The sequence below is a fragment of the Emydura macquarii genome, unplaced genomic scaffold (genome assembly GCF_026122565.2).
Source record: "Emydura macquarii macquarii isolate MOO-44397 ecotype Brisbane River unplaced genomic scaffold, CSIRO-AGI_Emac_v2 contig_2897, whole genome shotgun sequence".
NCBI classification, from domain to species: Eukaryota; Metazoa; Chordata; order Testudines; family Chelidae; genus Emydura; species Emydura macquarii.
Genome location: NW_027133034.1, coordinates 17,013,332 through 17,028,988, shown reverse-complemented (window position 1 = coordinate 17,028,988; position 15,657 = coordinate 17,013,332).

The window sequence follows — 15,657 nt, the reverse complement described above, 5'->3', positions numbered from 1 at the left end:
AGAAGCATTCTAAAATATGCATAATAGAAATCAGAGATACACAGTAACCAAGCAGCCTTTTATCTCAAATAAGACCAACCTAAGTTTTTGAAGGGCCCTTTGAAAAGGTAGCATAGGTCTGCACCCAACTCTTGCCGGCTGTGATCACATCTCCCCTTCTTTTTGTCCTCATGACCCACCTCCAGCACCCCAGGAGTGTTACAAAATCATCCCACCTCACCTGTTTATGGGGCTTCATACACCCACTTAGGCATGTGCGCACACAGGAAAGCCAAGAGGTAGAAATGAAGGCACCTTTCCAAGCAAGGGAGGGCAGTTAGGGAAAGCAGTGTCTGCTGTAGCCCACTGATGTCGGGGCCAAATGAGGAGGGGGAATTGGAATAGGAATAGCACAATGACAAATGGAGTGGGTATTGAACACAGAACCACCACAAGCCTGGACACCTGGGTGGCTGTGTAAGTCTGAGACTTGGGAAGAGGTAAAATTCCAATTTAAGCTACCCATTTAGATTATAAACGCCTGAAGAGATCGACTTAGATGACAGGATCTGGGTGAACGCCATCATATTTAAACTAAAACCTCTTAGGAGGCAAAGACTGTCTCTTACTATGTGTATGCAATGTCTAACACTACAAGTCCCATTCTCAGTTGGGATTTCTAGGTGCTACTGTAACTTATATAACAATATTACAAAAAAAAAAATAGTTTGGAGGCCTCCAATTACCTACCACTATATGAGTAGTCTGCATCTTCAAACAAATTCCCCCCCAGTACCTCAAGAGCATATTATAGTGCTGTCTCATCGCACTGCCAGTGTTTTGGTCAGATCCATATTTCCACTAGAAATAGTATTTACCAAAGTGCATGCATATTGAATCCAGGCTTGACATTTGGCATGCAAAGACCCAGAATCTGAGTAATTTTTTCCCCACAAATCTTTTTATTTTTAAGTAGTGTCAGTGTAAGATATATTTGGTAGGCTAGGAGGTGTTAATGACTAACTATAGACAATCACAGACTTTATTAAAGTTGATGGGAGGTGCTAAGCACCTTTCTTTTAGGCTAAATGACAGAAGCAATTAAATATAGTTTATGTAGTGATAGCTGGAACAATAGCGAGCCGCTGCCAATCAGAGGCTAAACGTGTTGAGGCTGAGGTCTTTCCCTGGGCCTGATTGTAAAATGCACAAGATGTAAGGGGTTGGTTGGTTGTAGCTGTTAGTGTGTGAGGCATCATCAAGCAAATGAAACAGTGGTGAGTGTGTTCCTGGGAGGAAGATTAAGAAGGGAGACAGCTTCTTTTGGACACAGAGGCTTGCTGCAAATGTAGATTTGGATTTCTAAGCTGTTTGTTCCTGCTGTGCTCAGGGAAACAAGACTCTGTGTGCATTCTTTGTAAATAAACAGGATTGCACTGAAGAAATACCTGCCTTGTATCCTCAATTTCTACTCTTCATGGAACTAACCCAGGAAGGCTTTGAATATTGGGTAACCAGTTGGGTCAAAAGAGCTAACATCTTTTCCTATTTGCTAAATCCAAAACCACCATAAACCAAAACAACAGTTATAAGTCTGCAAGGTTACTCTGAGACAGACTTCTCAAGGGTTTGATTTCCTTTAATCATTTTTCTGAGTTTGGGTATGATGAGGTAAGATGATGGACTGGCTTCTAAATACAGTCTGGGTGAAGGCTTAAAAAAATACTGCAATGATTTAGTATAGAATTTGTAACTGAGTTAGCTTTGGTTGTGTATGTACTTTGTGTTCGTTTTGGGTGAAATATGGTGAGCGCAAAGCCCACACTTTACTTGTGTCTTCAAGTCCCAATTTGAGGGTTTTAACAGGATTTGGGGGGGACTTTTTAGCTGACTGCTGGCTTTCTGCATGAGAGTGAATTTTGCCCCCAGTGACCTTGGAAACCATGAATATTCTCCAATATTCATAGAAAGCAAACTTCAGATTCCTGAGTATTCACATGGGGACTCGGATTTCTAAGAGTTATGTTCAGAGAACAGAAACATACCATGTGACTTGTGTCCAATCAAAATAGCTTAGATTTTTATAGCAAATCCTCAAAATGTTCACAAGTCACGCACCACAAACTATTAGAAGTTATTCAGAAAATTGTTTTGAATAACCAATTCCTGAGCTGTTCAGATATTTGGTGAACAGAGAGGTTAAATTAATTAAAGAAACTATGTTATGAAATAATTCCCCCATATCTATACTGCTATTTTTCAAAAAGGCTTTTAGTAAGCAGTCTCTAAATACATACATGGGTTCTCATGATACCAAGTCTTTAAATTTGTCTGAATAGGTATTTTGTATGGTAGATTTTAAAGCTGTTCTGGTCTGTCTTGTCAGTTCTTGAGCCCCTCCTTACAATTTTTTTTTTTTTTTGCATTTTTAAAGTGTCAACATGGAAAAAAAATCTGAGGGAAGTTAACTAAATCTGTTCATATTTGTAAACCCCAGTTCTCCTGCTTCTTATCCCTCTGACATTCCGTATTGATTGTTTAAACACTTTAATTCTCTGCACATAAGCACAGATCTGTAAACACTGCAGCAGTTTAGCTCCAGATGGACTTTGTACATATGGACTTTCTTTTTCAAAACTACTCTTATACATTTGGAATTGTAGGTTTGTGCATTCATAATACATTATATCATGTAAACCCATGAAAATACATACACTTGAATAGTACTTTCCCTTCATAGTATCAGCATAGACAACTGGATTGTGTTGAGATCTTCTTTTTAAATCTTTCTTCTTTCCTTTTCAAAGTCTTCCCCTATCTTCCCACTATGAGAACTCTCCAGGGTAAGCACTAAAAATGTTAAATGTCTAGAAGATGTTAAGCAAAGCAAAAATATTTGGAAGACATTAAGACATACTAAAATTGCTGGTCAGTGATTATATCCTTACTTCCCAGCTTTGAAGGCAGGCCACCCGGACAGGCCCCCGCTTTGTCTGGTTAGTATGGAGCAAAGGAAGCAGTGGAGTTGCAAAAAATTGCATGGATCTAGCTCTGTGATCACCCTGTGGAAATGTGCTGCTGTAGGTAAAGCAGTGGGTGGCTCCTTCAAAGGCACCTAACTTGGATTCCCTGCTTCCACAGGAAGAACCTCCCAGGCCAGCCCAGGTAGACAGATGTGCAATAGGAGGGCTCCAACAAGTGCTCTAAAAATAGCAGCATGGATGTTGTGACTGTAGTGGAGACTCAGGCGAGCCTCTTAAGCTTAGGCCCAGGGGGGTGGGTTGGGCTTGAGAGGTGGCTGCAGTTGGCCACAAAAACAGCTTACACGTACTAGGCTACAGTTTCAGGAAACCACCTGCAGGTCTACGCTTCTCTCCTCTGCTCCTTTGGCATTTAGCTAGGCTGCAAAACCATCTGTTATCTGGCCCATGGAGCCAACCACCACTGGATGTTCCCCACCCCATAGAGCATGAGCTTTCCTCACACGGAGAGACACAACATAAGAAAATGGGAAAGAAAGAAGGATGTTTGTTGCCTTTTAAAAAGAATAAATAAATAAAGTTAGAGAAAAAGAAATGTTCTGAAAGCCAAGATGTTCAAATATGGACGCCTACAGCTGCTGCTTCCATTTTATTAAATTTGGCTCTGTGGAATGGGGCAGGTTTTACCAAATGGATTCTTCCCCCCCACGCCACCCATGCTTTTTTAAAAAATTGGAAGTATGACAAGAATATGCACATACTCATTTCTCCTCCTTCCTCCCCACCCCCAATAACATACCTAAATCTAAGTAATGGTGGCATTAAACGATATCAACTGAATACAAAGCCAGACAGCAGGAATAATTCTATAATTTTTTTTTTTTAAATAGCTTATCCTTGTTTCCCATTTCCTCTTGAACTTTGCCCAGTTTTGGTCAGTTTTAAGAAAGACCTGAATGGTTATTTTAATACAATGAGACCGATCTCTTGTTTTATTCGATGCAAACTGAAATCAAGTAGATGTCTCACATTCCAGTCACAGGATTTTTATGACACGGTAATTTTACATTTCCCATTAATAATCTGAAAAAATATAAATCCTAGTCTGTTGTTGTTTCAGAAGTAGTTTTCTGACTAAATTGGTGTTTTGGAAGTGTCAGTGCTGTACACCATTCACTCAGGCAGAACACAAGTAATAAGTGACCACTATCCTTTCATCATAAACATCCCATTTTAATGCATTTCTAATACCCAGTGCCGTTATATTTAAAAAGATGCTGTGTTGGATTTGAATACTAACTTAGTGTGTGTGGATTCTGCCCTTTTAAATTATCCACTGCTTGCCTTACACCATTCTCCTGAAGAGTGTGTGTTTGTGTCCCTTTTTGCCAAAAATGTCAAGTTAATTACTACTTCTGGACAATATGACATAAAATTTACAAATCCTATACTTTCCTATAGTAGATGAGTGTGTGTACACCAGCCCTAGGAACAACAAATAGCATAGCTGGGCTAACCCAACAAATCAAAAACAGGAAGGGGTTATTTAATTTGTAATTTAGCAATAATAATGACAAGTGTATTCAGCATCTTTCATTCAAAGAGATCCTAAAGACTTTTACAAAATAATTCCACAAGCTATACATCTAAGAATCATTTCAATCACCACTGAAATGCAGCTGCTGCTGGGGCAAAATCTAACAATGGCACAGCAAAACTACGTAACAATATAAGGCAAGAAGTGAAGAAAAGCAGGTGAAATCCTGGCCCACTGGAATCCGGGTTTTGCCATTTATTTGGATGAGGCCAGAAATTCACCCACCTTCTGTACTTAGCTCTTATAGGGTTTTACATCTTCAAAACTGCAGTAGTTAACCAACAGACTAAACCTCACAAGCCCCCTGAGAGAGAAGTAAACTAAGAGCTGTGCCTGAACCATAGCCACAGATTTATTTATCTATCCAGCCATCTAGATTGTTGTATGGACTCCATCACCATAGCAGCTGAGCAGCTTTGAGGAAGTTCTGATTCTAAGCCAGACTTTGCTTGGGTCTATTTTCTTTACAGATGAGAAAACCAAGACCCAGAAAGAGCTCTCTTTAGAAAGCTGGGAGTTCCTGGGTCCCAGTCATATATTCAGTTCACTAGACCATGCTGACTCTGGTGCACATCAAATTAACTTCTACTTCAAAGCGCATTGTGATGTAACTCCCCCATCCTTGCATGTGTATATATACCTACCAAACTGAAGTTTCTACTTCATGCATCCCACTAAGTGGGTTTCTGCCCACAAAAGCTTATGCCCCAATAAATCCATTAGTCTTTAAGATGCCACAGGACTCTCGCTATAATTGTAATCTTTCTTTGATTTTAGCCAGTTACTTTCTATTTATTCATTAGTTCAAATCAGAATAAAGGTGATGAAAACTGTACTTTTTACTATTCAGAAGGTGTGTTATGGGTGACTGAGAATTAGTCTTTGAGGATATGGAGAAATAATTGATGTTGGATGATTTTGCTGGACAGACGGCCAGTATATATATCATCAGTATATTGATCAGTGTGAAGAGTACAACAGGGAGAGCAAAGAGCCTAACTAGTCTAATAGCTAAAATTGAGAAAGCAACATTTCTCCCCTGTGGGCAGATGGCTATGTTTTTTACCCAGCATAAATTCTTTAATCATTTAGATATACAGTGGATTTGAGAAGGCTCCAGATGGAGACTGAACCTATGACCCTTTAACATAAAAACATCTATGATACCAATTACACCATCTGTTGGTCATAAAACCACATTCTCTATCTTTTCTTGGCTCTTGCACTATACAAAAGCTGAAGGGTGATATCTGGGACTGTTCTAGTTTATCCATGCACTATAATGCAGAACACATTTCCACACGGAGAGCGAGAACAAAGCACAATAGCACTGAAGTTCAATTTACATTCTCAGTCAGTGAAAACAAAAATGAAAATAAAAACCAGTTGTCTACAAGTCATTATTTATACCCAAACTAAGTCTTCAATTGTACTTTTTCCTCCAACGTCTGTGATGAAAAATAAATAAACTCTCTGAAAAATCCTCTCTCTCCTGCACATGGCATCTGCGGAGCAACATTCTAAAGATGCAGTTGTAGGTCCATAAGCCATTTCAAGACCTCCTCTGTGATGTTGTGGATCGCTATTCCACTTTTGAATCTATATTTGGGGCATTGTGTGATGATGTACTTGATGGTTTCGATGTTTTCATCTCACCACTGTTGCATGAATGGGAGCCTTTGATTTTCCACTTTGCATCAGGTAGCCACATCTTGCATGGTTTGTTCAGCTACACTTCAGTGTGGTCCAAAGTGTGACATGCAGACGTTGAAAAGTCCTAAATAGCAAGAAAGTCTGTGATCATAAAGGAAAGTATGGGACTGAAAGTTGCACAAGTAAGCCATGTTGGTAGATGGCATGCAATTGATATTTTTCCTGCCTTTAAAAGATGTCTAAGTTAGTAACTTGTGTTGATAGTGGTAGTCATTGGGGAGACAGAGCTATGTTGTGTAATTCCTGACTAGAAAACACTGGTATGCCAAAGATTCAGCAAGTCTGTCACAAGCTCCCACAGAGCCTTTCTAGCTTCAGATCCATTCCATCCCAGTGTATAGCTCAGGCTCAAACAGTGTCTGAAACACTCAGAGGACTTTGAGAAGTGACTGGATGAGGTTCAGGATCCAGTGAGTGCCACAGCTTTATCATTTGAAACTTTTTGAACATATAGTGAAAACGTTGATGTGCTGAAGATAATGATCATTCGAAAGGATGCTTTTCTAAATGATGATCATAAGGACTTTAAAGCACTTGGATATGGTATGGGTCCCTCAAAGCTAGGAAACAAAAGAAAAATCAGCTACTGGCTCATAATAGATTATGAAGGTACAGCACACCTTTTCAATCTTTTAGGGGCATTATGTTTTTGGGAAGTCCAGTCAGTAGCACAGATTTTTTTCCTCTCTGTTACTTGTGGATTTTGAACAATGTTTTAAACAATAGTAATCATTTCAATTTATGCTGCTTTTCTTTGGAGTCAGTGGTTGTTCTTGAATGTTAAACTAGGTATGGAAAAGATCAGCCTGGAATACACATAAATTGCTTTATATTTCAGCATGGAGGCCAACAGTTACTTAGAACAGAAAGGGATGGTGAAAACAATGTGGTGTCTGTCAGCAACTATTAACATTTTAGTGCCAGTCACTGTATCTTGAAGCTAGCCCTCCACCTCCTTTATCCAGGAGCACTGCAACATCCACTAATGCGAAAAAGGTATCACTGGCCTCATCTACCATGGAGATGTTAGTTCACATTAATCCTACTCTGGCACATATCTAACCAGAGGCAATATGTGGAGGTGCTCTGCTTTGTGGCCAGGTAGAGGTCCCCACTGAACTGTTCTTTAAGGATCCTTATGCTGCAGCACTAGTGTTAATTGATTAGTGCCAAAATTAATTGTCATTTTGTGGCATACATGACATAAACACAGCAAACAGAGGAAATGGTTCTTGAAAGAGACTGAGGAAGAATGCAACAGTCCAGAACCCATGAAAGCTTGTCCATGTCTTTTTACCTTCCAGACTCCTCAAGCAGAAGATGAAGCATTATGTAAAGCTCAGGTAACCAATACTGTTTTTAATTGTTATTATTATTGGAATATCTTTCTCAGAAATGATCCATGAGAAAAAGGAGAGAATTGAAAAGTAGAAATCTATACAAATCCTTATGATAGGGAAAATTGGGCAAACTACATCACTGATGTAAGGCCTTTGAGTACAAATCCATTCAGCACAGTGGGGTTACATCAGGGATAAATTTGGCCCATTAATAGAGTGATGGATGGATGTTGGGGCTAAGACAAGGAAGAAGAAATTAGATATGCATAGCAAGGAGTGGTTTATAATGTGATAACAGCATGCCCCATATGCACTGTCCTCCTGCCCCTAGAACTATGAAGATAAATGAACATACTGTTGCCATATGCTTTATCTTTGTCTAGATAGTAGTATGTGCCTGCAAATAAGATATTTGGTCTTTGTGAATCACAGTAGAACCTTTGTGATGAAAACTAGAGAAAGCCCACAATAAATATAATAGAAAGATTTTTGGCCCCAATTTTCAGAAGACCCTCAATCCAGCCTCCATTGTGTGCATGCATTTTCATACACAGATTTTGATAGTTCAATACCTGTGCATACACAATTGAAAAATTCAAACACTGTTCCATGTACTAATAGTCTCCATCCTGCTGATAATAGCATGCTTTTTCTTCCTCACTCTGCTTAATCTTTGCACTATGAAGCATTTCATTTTCCTCTATATCTCTGATAGGTGTCTCTGATTTCCTTTGTTGTGGTTCTACTGCCATCTAGTAAAGCATTCTTTCTCCGATGGCAGCACTATATCTGTGCTAACACCACCTCGTCTTCAGTTCTGAACCCTCCTCGTTCTTTATCTCTTCCTTCATTTCACCTCTAAACTTAACTACCAGTTTTACATTGATCCTACTCAACTGTGCGTGTCTTTCATTATTTTCAATCATTCTTCCCTGTGCCTATCTTGATCATGTAAACTTGGGGGTTGGGATCAAATCCTGTTCCCACTGAAATCTATGGAACTTTTGCCATTGACTTAAATGAGGCAGAATTAAGTCCTTAGGTTCAACTTCTTTCAATTAGATGTCTTGAAAATGGAAGTGCCTCTCTGGGAGTGCAGGAATGAGGGAAGAAGCATCTTCAAACAACATTCCATGTCCTCTATCTCACTCTTCAACTCAGACTTCCATTTGCCTCCATTGCCTTTTAACTTGATATCAAGGTTCACCCAGAACACTCCTCCCGTCCCCTCTCCTATGTCTTCAGATATGGCTATCAGACATTTCAGATCACTGCCCCAGTGTGCCACAATTTCATCTCTCCATCTGCTCAAATGCATGCCTTAATATCCATTCCCTTTTGATTATTACTGGAACTCTGAGCTCCTGAAATGCCAACTCTCTGGACTCCAGTATTGCTGATTGCTCCTGCTTATCCTCTCACACTTACAAGAAGCATCTTCTCCAGCCTCATATTATTTTTCTGGTTTCCCATTTATTTTGGGATCCAGAATTGCTTCCCTTGTTTCCAAACCTTTCCATAGCTTTTCTCTAGCCTATACCAAAGAGCATGTCCCCATACCTCTCTCATGTCCCTACTTTTAGTCAAAAAGTTACTTACATTCCACACAGATCTTGTGTGTTGAGTCTTTGTATCACATTGTGTCCCAGATCTGGTAGCTGGCAGGTTGAAGTATCCCTGTTCTATTCTCTTCCCGTTTCTTCTGTTCACTAAGGGTTTGATCCAAAGCTCAAAGAAGTCAATGGGAAGACTTTTACTGATGTCAGTGGTGTTTCTTTCCCTTCTGATAACCTCACCGCAGAGTTAATGAAAAAGCTTTCTCTTCTACCATCTGGAGCTGTCTTCTTATATCTGCCTTGACTCTGTTTCTTACCAAAATTTTATCCCCAAACATATTTTATTCCTTGCTTAGCACTCTTTTTCCATGCCTCTCATTAATGGCCTCATGAATGCTTTGTTTTAATTCATCACACAATAAGGTGAGATCCTTACCCTGCTCTGCTCCTTCTTCACCAAGTACAAGTGCCCTAAAAGCCCAAGTGCTGACTTGGGAATGATTGCTCCAGTGCATGCACCGCAGAAGACAACCACAGGCAGGGTAGGGCTACAGTATATCATGTTGTAGAAAGTCTAATCAGTGCTGCCACCCATAGGACAGCCCTAAGAGGCTGCTGTAATTTAGTTCCTAAATACTGTCTAAATTATGCCAGCAGCTGCCCAGGAATAAGATTATGCAAAGATAATTTAAAACCCCCTTAACCCTGCTCCCCCTCTAAGAAGCATAGCACAGAAAATTACCCAGTGCCTTTGCACTACTGTTTTGCAGTAACTGTATTCCCTGTCTTGTATTATTTAATTCTATTAAGCATTTTTGGGATACAGTTTGTATGAAATACACTGCATTGAACTCTTACTTGGTTCCATATATTTGTCCCTGCCTCCGCCTCCCCTCCCCCCCATATATTTTGACTCTCAAGATGTTAAAACTATGTGTTACCAGATTTGCCTGTCACCCTGGGGTAAGCTAATTTATTAGGGTTACTTTCCTGGAAGGGGGAGTGTGAGCCTATTAATGTACTGCTTGTGTTATTTGTGTGTTCATATGGCTACAAGTTCCCTCCCAATGGAGCAATCCTGCAGGACCTAAGGTTTTCAGGGCTCGGTTCCTCCAGCCCCAGATTCAAATAAACCCCCCACAGATACATACACACACACATTCCAGGTTAACCGAGTGCGTCTGAGCAGACCAGGCTGTCAGCACTCTTAGCTGACCCCTTATATGTCCCTGAACTCAGCAGGCTGGGTTACGTAGCACTTTCAGCGACCACCCTTATATGCCCCCTTGTACCGCATCAAGGGGCATAGAACGCACTTCTGAACAGGCTGGGTCCAAACAGCACTTTTCAGCTGCCACCCTTATTTGTCCTTGGACTCCGCAGGCTAGGCAGAGCAGCACTTCTCAGCTGCCACGCTTATATGCCACAGGTTCAGCACGTCGCTATTCCCATTCTCACACTACAATTGTTCTAGCAGTAACCCCTTTGATGAGCAAACCCCATAGGATTTTTGGGCATTCCAGGGATCTTTGGCTTAGGTAGAAGAAGTGTCGCTGCAGAGCAAGATAGGGAAGCCAAGAACACAAAGGAGTAAATGAAGTTTGGAGAGAGAGAGACTGGCAACCAGGGTGATTATAACAGTTATTTTATTGCCAGGTATGTAAAACTTATGATACTAATAATAATCATACCATACAAGAAGAGAAAAACAATCAAACAGTTACAATATTACACAATTTCAGTTGTGGTATTGGAGAAAGCTTAGCTCAGGTTTGATTACAACAGTCATGTGTAGAAAGTTATACCTGGACTAAAAGAGAGAGAGAGAGATTAAAATAGGTCTAAAGGGAAGAAGTAGGCTTAACCAGAGAGAGAGAGAGTGTGTGTGTGTTGGGGGAAGAGGCGATGTGGGGAGGGGTCTCACTACTCCATGCAGCTCAAAGTTCCCAAGAGACAGGCTGTTCAGCTTAGGGTCCAGAGTGCTTGAGACAGGCAGAGACCCCAACACGATCAGTCAGGAAAAAGGGAAGTCCCAGTGGAGCTGAGGCAGCATTTGGATCCAGGCATCAGAACCCAGGTTTGAACTTGGGTAGGGTTTTTGTAGGGAAGAAACAATGGTTCAAGGGAAAACACTAGGTTTGTTTATGGGTAAACAATGACTCAAGGGAATATACCAGAATGGTTTGGTTTTGTTTATGCTGGACAATAGGAGCTGATCACCCCTGGCTATGGGCAGTGTTCCTTCCAGGGAGCTCACAATGCAATCAGGCAGATTCAGTGTTTTGGATATCAATAACTAGAATGGTCTGATAACTGTGGAGCTGGGTGTGTGCAGGTGTGGGTTCATTAACATCAGGAGCAGAGATCTCCCATCATGCAGTGTGTTCCCGCTTTGCCAATCCCAGAGTTCAGAGCACTTCCTGCTTTGGAGCTTGGTTCTCCATTCGGTGTACTAATTCTTGTTCCATCTTTGATGTAGATGAGGCTTCTGTTCTCCATTTGATGTGCTAATCGAGAGGCCTCCTTTTTACATCTTTGATGTAGATGAGACTAGTGGAATTGCCTTAATCCTATCACCCATATTTGGAGTGCTTTAGGTGTGTCTCCCACTGCCTTTTCATTGCTTTTGGTTTCTGGTTCAAGCAGAGGCTGGGGGGGCGGGATTCAGGTGAGCCAGAGAGAGTAGGGGTTTTGCGCCCTGGTTCCCCAAGAACACAGAGCTGACAGGTAATAAATGAGGTCAGGTGTGGTTCTGAGGCATGGAGGAGGCCTCACCTCCTGGTGAGAGAAGGAAGGATTTTCCTAGAGAATACAGCTAATCTTCCTGTTAAAGCACAAGACAGGTGATATGGATTCTATTTCTAGCTCTGCCACAGCATATGAGAGCTTGGGCAATTTTTTAAAAACTTGCCTATGCCTCTGTTTCCTCAACGGTAATAATGCTTCCTTACATCACAGGTTATGTTTTGAGCTTTTATTCATTCATGTTTCTAAAACACTATGAAAGCCTCAGAAGCAAAGAGCTATATTAGTGCAAATTATTGTTATGAAAGAGGACTCTATTGCCAAGTCTTGTGTCTTTAGTTAGCCCTTCATGCACTGTCTGTGCTGTGTAATTTAAGTAACTCTTTTGATCATTCTGGGAAATAAATTGCTTCATCTGAACTCCTCCATGGGTTCTGACAGGCCTGTCTAAATAGGAAATTATGATAACATACATAGGTCTAATAAAACTTTATAGGAGTTTAAATATGGCAGGTTCTTGAGAGGGTTATATAGATGTCAGTATATATCTTGGACAGAAAAATATCTCCTGAAGTTTAAAAAGACTAAAATAGTTGCTGCATGGAGCAAAACTGATAGAATTATATTGCAAATATTAATATAAATGCATTCTCCACCATGGAAAATAAAGTTAGTAAAAGACGACCAGCTAAATAGATGTGCATTGGAAATAGTTCCATTCCTCTACTACACATTCTTTATAATGCTCACTGCCATGAAATTTCTATATATGGTAGTCCTAAAAATATATTAACTTCAATGCTTAATCCCTTTGGTGGAAGGTATGCATGTTTTTGTTTATATAGAAGCTAGTTATATTACTTTTGTTAGACATGTCCGATTAGAATTTGCCAAGAAGATTGTAGAGTAGTTCCCATGTGGATACTAAATTTCTCTTTATAACATTTCAGATTTTATTATTTCCATAAGTTTTCAACTTTATTCAACTCTGTTTCAAGTCCTCCCAACAAATTTTAGTTGTCGTTGTTCAAATCTTCTTTATAATATATTTCATCAGAGTTTAAAATAAATGCAGACGGTAACAGTATTAGACCTTATATACCAAGCAGATGACACATGGTTTGAATGACAGTGGCACCCCATCAAGTGTGGATCAAGCTGAAATGCTTGCATAGTTATTGTAAAATACTTTAATACAAATCCAGATCTTTAAAACAGCTTCTTGATTTTAAATAGATTCTTTGGGGGTATATCCTTCCATTGATGCATGTATGTTACTCCCATTGGTATTAAACAGACTTCCTGGAACCGGAGGTTCAAATCCTGGCAGGGTCATCTTGACTTTTCATCCTACTGAAGGTGAATAAATGAGTCTCATTTTGTTATGATGGGGGAGAGTGGAAGGAGGAGGAGGTGGAGGTGTCTTTTGGCTAAGGCCTTAAATGTCATTATCCTGCCTGCACTCTTATGAATGCTAAACATCTTTTGACTCTTTGTTATAGGGATTTGGTCCAGGGTCTCTAGAAACAATTCCTTCCTCCTCACTCCTGCTGGGAAGTATTCTGTATGCCAGTTTGCACAGAGATGTCTGCATTTCAGTAGTGCAATATGTACTATAGTAAATACTGGGAAGCACTATGGGATTCTTCAGGGTGGAAAAAATTAAGGTTGCAGTTAAAAAAAAATCACAGAGTTTTCAACAATGGCATTAACTCAGCCACTTTGTACATATGGATTTTTTCTTTTTTTTTTGTGCAAAAGGTGGTCTATATGTTTCTGGAGGGTGTGATTGTTTTTATTATTAGTAATCCATAATAGCCTATGGATGTTTATACTGCCATCATTTGCTTGTTCAATAAAGACCCAGGCAAATTTGCCGCCGTCAGATCGATGTATCTGGATCGACTGAGTGGTCAGTGAAGACCCGCTCAGTCGATCCAGAAATCAACGTATTAAGACCACCTTCTTAAGTGGCATAGTGCTGCGTCGATGGGAACGTGGTTCCCGTTGGCGCAGTGCAGTGAAGATGGCGCGCAGAACAGAAGCACAGAAGTCGACAAGAGTTATGCAAGTTTTTTGCGTAGTTTGCGTAGCTCCAGTCGACTGCTGCCGAATCTCTGAGGTAAGTGTAGACAAGCCCTCAGTCTTTGGATGGGTTAGAGTGCCCTGAGCCTCCTAGTGTGTTGAGCTGGCTGGCTTGATAGTACCATAGAATATTTGGAACAACTAGTCCCCCCTGTTTAATGGGTATCTGAACTCACTCTTTGTCTTTTCTTATTCCATATAAATTCTAACAACATCCTCTGTATTCCTGCTAGAAGATTATCTGGGATGATTACATAAAGATTTTGAAACAAGAAAAATGTCCTTGGCAAAGTGTTCATTTTGACTGTGGCTATTCTTCCCAACCAAGAAATTGCGTACTTCCCCCAACACTCCAAATCTGTTTTCAATCGATGAATTAGTGGTTTGACATTTAAATCATACAGCTTTTCTAGATTGCTTGATATTTGAATTCCCAGGTATCTTACAGAATTTGTTGCTCATTTGTACCCATTAACTGGTTGGTTTCTATCTTGGGTGTCCACTTTCAACAAAACCAAGCACCAGAGCGAGCTTACCTCCTTTTAACTCCTCTGATGGACCTCTCGCCATCTAGCTCACTTATTATTAGTCTTTTGTCCTGACTTTAGCCTTATGGCTGGGTTATTGACAGTCCTTTCCTCTTTCAGGGTACTCAAGAATTCAGTGACTCATGAGACAAGTAGTCCTAGCTGAGTGGCATATAGTCCCTGTTCCCTTTGTGTGGCCCACTTGTTCAAGGCCTTAACAAAATTATCTTGGTGGGTTTGGTAGGGGAACCCAAGACCACCCATTCTCTGGTTCCAGGAAAACTATAAGGACAGTTTGAACTATTGCCCCGTGTGTGCCAGAGAAGCTGAGGAAACACCAAGAGCAGAGACTTTCAGTAACTGGCTGTGAGAAACCCAGGAAACCAGGACCTTGGTGGAAACGACTAGAGGACTGAACCAGAGAACCAGCCTGCAGGGCAAACGTGGTAGGTAGCAGGCCAGGGGCACATTAAAGGGTTCAGTTCAGGACCCTGTATAAAGTCATTGGTGCAATCTGCCCACAACCCTTTAATGTGCCCCTGGCCTGCTACCTACCATGTTTGCCCTGCAGGCTGGTTCTCTGGTTCAGTCCTCTAGTTGTTTCCACCAAGGTCCTGGTTTCCTGGGTTTCTCACAGCCAGTTACTGAAAGTCTCTGCTCTTGGTGTTTCCTCAGCTTCTCTGGTACACACTGGGCAATAGTCCAAACTGTCCTTATAGTTTTCCTCTTCAACTCAGGAATTTCCCCTACCGCTCTTCCTGGAGCTGGAGTTATGGACTGGGCCACTAGTAACACTTTCTTTTAGTCAGAAATTCCCCCAGCCCTCCTCCTGCAGCTGGGGTTATGGTTCAAGCTGTCAGCATCTCCCTCCTTTAGACAGGAGTCCCCCAGCTCTCCTCCTGAAGGGAGGAAGAGGGTTGTTCAGGCAGCTCAGCCACTTCTCAAGACAGGCCAGCTGTGGCTCAGGCCAGCTGCAGAGCTTTAACCAGCTTCACCTTCAGATGGATCCCTTTTTCTATTTCATTCTCCAGCTTGGAGAGGTCCAGTAAGCTAACCTTCTCCTGTTGATGTCTGTCTTGCTAGGAAGGAGGAGGTGGCGTATATGCTGGTCCCCTTCTCAAAGCTCATCCCAGT